This window comes from Dreissena polymorpha, unplaced genomic scaffold, assembly GCF_020536995.1.
Source record: "Dreissena polymorpha isolate Duluth1 unplaced genomic scaffold, UMN_Dpol_1.0 chrUn007, whole genome shotgun sequence".
NCBI lineage: Eukaryota > Metazoa > Mollusca > Bivalvia > Myida > Dreissenidae > Dreissena > Dreissena polymorpha.
The window spans coordinates 901,025-906,570 of record NW_026273321.1 but is presented as its reverse complement, the minus strand read 5'-3'; positions in this window follow the sequence as shown (position 1 = coordinate 906,570).

Genomic DNA, 5,546 nt, shown 5'->3' with positions numbered 1-5,546 from the left:
TGATCACGTGACGACAATGCACAAGCTGAAATGGTCACTACTTATAACGGCCTCAGTTCAAATGGTCTCAATTCATTAAACGCTCGGTATTAGATCATCGTTATAAATAGGGCCCCGACATTTTTTGTATCATCTTTATCATAGCATTGTGAGGTTTTTGGACATGAACACCCAATATGCATAAAAATATATAGAAATAGATGAAGGATGTAATATGATCAGTAGTTTATAAGAAGTTTATAAGTACAAAAAATAAATAATTATGTCCTTTTTTAATAATCTGAATATACGGTTGTCACATTTAATGGCTCTTTTACACTTGTGGTAGGTGTTTTTCAAGGTTTATATGAATGTTTGTAATAGGTGTGAAAGGTCTTATATACAACTAACAATTATTAAAATGGCAAAGCATTAATCAATTAAACTAAATTGGTATGATAATTAATCAGTGATACTTTAATGATTGTCACAAAACGGAGAATGTTGTAAAGGGTGTTGTATACCGCGCACGATTCAATTAAAGTTTATTTAGCTTGTAATTAAAAAGTTTTACTTTTATAATCAGGTGCAAGTTAAATTAAGGAAAACTAAAACAAAAATTAGGTGATGTTTGTTGCATGCGGTTATTTCATAATATATCAAAGTTACATAATACATTGTTACAGCATTTAATGAGTTTCAGATATTCAGTTCCCTTGTTCGGGCCTCAAACGACTGTACGGTACAGATTTCTATTTTAAGTATGTCTGTGATATAGTAAGCAATCATTATGGTAAAATTCAAGTTTTATCTCTATTGATAATGTTTAATAATGTATTATTCAATCGTAAGATATCGGCAACACTGAGAGAAAAACTTATGCGCTAAAGACTTTGCAAACATATTTCAAAAGCTTGAGATATCTGCAAAAATAAAGTTCTTAACGGCGTGTTTTCATTCTGTCCAGCCCTTGTGTAATCATATGTGAATCCCATTGATCCTGTATGGCAAGCAGTTCGACGCATAATCCCAAGAAACTAGGTTTTTCATGATAACCTATGTTCTCATTCTGAGAACCTAGGTTCTCATGAAAACCTAGGTTCTCATTTGATAACTTGGGTTCTTGAAGCCATGTGCAATCTTCAAGCGAGAACCTAGGTTCTCATTCTGAGAACCTAGGTTCTCATGAGAAACCTCGTTTCTTGGGATTATGCGTCGAACCGCTTGCAATAGTGTACTAACCGTATGGAGTTTCATTCCTATAAGCATCCGACAAGTGTCTTCGAATACTACATTCAAAATAAAATTTAAAGAATACCTACAAACAAATCATTGATATACATTATGTTAATACTTTGTTGTGATGTGTCTGATGTGATTTATTTTGCCAGATTGATTTTTGTATCATATTTTGCATATTTTGTATTATCCCTTGTATGTTCGTATGCATTTTCAAAATATATACTTGTGTTATGTTTTCTTTTATTGAAGACCTCATTGTAAAAAGGAAATTATTTCTTAATGTGTATCGCGCAAAATATCGTGTGTCGCTTCGTGTATCGCGCAAAATATCGTGTATCGCTTCGTGTGTCGTGTGTCGCCCTTGATGAAAGAATGGCGAGATGATAGATTGCACTATCCCGGTTCCGTAGACACACGAAACACGAAGCGACACACGATATTTTGCGCGATACACGATATTTTATTATTCAAATACCGCCCATATTAACCGAATCTCGTGTATCGCGGTCTAATTTCAGACCACGACACACAAAGTGATACTCGATATTTTGCGCGATACACGAAGCGACACGCGATTTTTGTACTGTTCAAATATCGCTGTAATAATATCGCCTGACGACTCTCGCGTTTTCAAGAAGAGGAGACAAAAGGAGTTATTTTTACGTCATCAAGCATGTGCATCAATCATGAGTGTGTTGAGGGCAGCCATATTAATAATAAATGGTTAAAAATTACTGTAACACAGTTTAAAAAACGCGAGAGTCGACGTATATCCTTTTTCTGATAAAATATGGACCAATTTACTTGACAGGAAGGCTATCTAAAGAGCATGCTTGATTTTATCCACGAAATCGACTAACATTCCTTTGATCTGGCTGAAAGATATGGTTTTTAGGAGTTACATCTTTCAGATACTATAAAGCAGTATAAGACAGAAATGCTATAGTTACGTCTTAACATTAGTCAGAGACACAGCATGAATGTACGTTTTTAAGTTATACAGTTTTTTTGTAAGTTTGATTTAAGACTGTATTTAACTCGCACAGAGATGTATTGTTAAATGCTAGTCCCTAAAGATTATTTTAAAAAGTGAATAGTTGTTTTCCTTATATAATCAATCTTTTCATTAAAATATCACATACACGCAATCAACCTCCGCACAGAGATTTGGCTGGAAGCAGCATAGCTGGGTCAAATACGATATGAGTGCATATCGTATTGTCCTTTCAGAATCGCCTTTCCCTTCTGTTTTCGAACAAAAGGAATCCTGATCTTAATTTTTAATTTAGAACAATTCTTGAGAAGCCTTAATTAAAGCGTGAACACGTGTATTTTGTGCACAATATATACAATATTACTGGATAATTTTCAGATAAACTAAAAAAAATTATTGCAAATTTATTCGGCGGAATAAAGACGCGCAAAACCCGAAGAAATGTTAATTGAAACTCATTCTTCTATTTGAGTCGACAATTTCCAAGTCTACACAATATTCTATGAACAAAATACATATGGTCCACAAGATACTTTAGTGCGATCTCTGTTGCAGTCTGACGTGTCATGGAGCTCAACTTATCATGATTCCAATATCAGAGGGTGGGGATTTTTTTCATGGCTCTTTGTCAATTTTTCTCTCATAAAACTTGATTTTATATATTTACTCGAATATATTTGGCTCCTGGGCCCATATACTATCCAGGGTACGTTACTTCCTCCTGTGATTAAGTTCATTTAGAATAATGTATTACCAAACAATATTTCCGTTCTTTTAATTGATTCAACTGATTGCGCAATCGTGGGGTACAGTTTTACTATTTTGTAGACATTTCTCTATTAATTATTCGTTATATCTAGACCGAAAATCACATCCCTGTATTTCTTGATATCAAGAAATCGAGTCTATTTTTTGTGATCAAGAATTCGATTTCCTTATGACAATAATTGATTTTTGATATCATTCAATCGATTTCTTGGTAAAAAAAAAAGGAATTTCTGATGTCAAGAATTTTATTTTCTTGATATCAAAATAATATTCTTGATATCAAAAATTCGAATTCTTGATATAAAAAAATAAAACGATTACCTTTAAAGAAATACGAAGAAATCGATTTTCTGATATAAAAAATTATATTTATTCATATAAAAAATTTATTTTATTTTTATCATTTATTAATATCAGGAGTTATTTTATGATAGCAACAAATAAATATTGATATCAAGAATTCGGAGTATTGATATACTGTAAATAAATATCTCAATAATAGCACAACGGCGCTCGATAGATGTCTTGATTGGAAGAAAGATAGAATTCTTTTTATCAACAAATACATTTTTTATCAGAAATGCACTTCTTAAAATAAAGAAAAACGGCGCCCCAAATTGTATGAATTCTATCACCTGACATAATTTCTGTGACGAAGCGCCCAATTTGATATACGCTCAGGATTCTAGGGAAAACATTTCAAACGTTTTAGTTTTTTAATAGTAAACTATTGAAAGAGAAATAGATAAATACGCTTCGCATAAATCCAAAACATGTTTCGGAGTGTTTGTTTTCATGCAAAATTGTAAACTACAATATAAATAGATGAAATCGATCTTAATGGTCATTTCGAAAATCCTGTTTTGGTCAGAATGGTTAGCATTCGATACATACGTATCCAAGTATAGATAGAATAACAGAAAATTGAAGATGATATCGTTTTTTTTCTTTTTATTGTTATACGAATTGTATTTAAGTTGGCATTGAATTGAGCTTGCCGTGCGTTAAATCGATATTTCAGTTGTAATGGAAATTTTGATTAAACCGATTATGTTTTGCGTATTATTTTATTTTTTCGTTTATGTGTGGCTATATTTAATGTATCACCATTGGCTAAGAGTGATAAGGACGCAATTTTGTTCATAAGGCTTTGCGGGATCGGACTTTTGTTCAGTCATCGAAGATCGGCCGATTCTATCATATTGGTCCGACATATACGAATAACTATCCGTTGGGGACTTCATTTTGTTACCTCTTATACATGTAGTAACGATATGTATTAAAGGCTGTTATATCAGGTCGGTTGGGTGGTGCCTTATTAGCAAGCTTTCCGTTCCGAAATAGTTAAAAGTTAAAGGTGCCATGCATATGCACGCTACTTATTTCTTGGCGCTAGGCCTTTCAGAGGACACACTTTGATGGTTTTAAAACTGTAAATGGCACGCATGCCAAAAATATCAGCCTATAAAGTCTATTGTTAAAAATAATATTTGGATTCGCATCAGAATCAGTTTTGCGATGTGATGGAATCGTACGCGTCTTTATTGAAGACAACGTGTCTTCAAAATGGTTCTTCACAATATTTACGTGGAGTTGCGTTCATTAATGCTGACAATTCTACCTTCAGATGCGTTTAAAGTGTGAAATGCCGTGGTTCGAGGACCAGATGGGAGATATGGCTCCCAGGTTAACAGTGACATATTCATTTGCGTCGATACAATAATATAATTCTTGCATGTACTTTGACTAACGGATTTCTGAATATTGTGATTTTGATGAAAACGTACAGATAAACACACGTTATCATAACTACCTGCAGTGCAGCCAAACCAATACAGAATGTTTTACCGTACACAAGGATATGGTTCGCGGAACATGTTTAAAATATTTTTTAATGCAACGGTCTTACTTTGCATACAGAGTTGAGCATAGTTCAAAGGGTCTTATATAAAAAATATTACCTAAGTCTAATATAACTTTAGTTTAAATCGAAGATAATTCAGACTTAAAGTGCATAACACAGCACGACACGTGTATAACTGTATAACATTCAAGTACATTGTATGCTTCATTCATTGATAAATGTGTATCAAACATTACTTGTGACAAATGTGTATGACGAAACAGATACTGATATAGCGGTATTATGTTTTCAGGATGAGGATCAGAACGGGGTCCGTCAGGTGGCCTGCCTCCCCAGACTCCGCCTCAGTGGGTGGAGGTGGATTGGCCTGGCGGGTATTCTAACACCCACCGCGTGGGCTTTTGAAGGCCAGTGTAGAAGGTCTGACGACGCATACGTGTGTTGGCGCTCGATGTACATGTATATGGTGAAGTGTTCATGGCAATCAGTGTCAGCACAAAAAGGGTTAGATAGTAAAGTGCAACAGAAACAGTTTTTGGGACCTAATCACATTCGGTTTACGTGCGTATGCCTTATTTTAAATTGGTGTGGTTAACATAAATACATGTATATGAATATGATGATGATATTTAAATCTCTTGAAGATGCACAAGAATAACATGCAAATTCAACGCGGTCATACAGTAGTATAATTTCAAA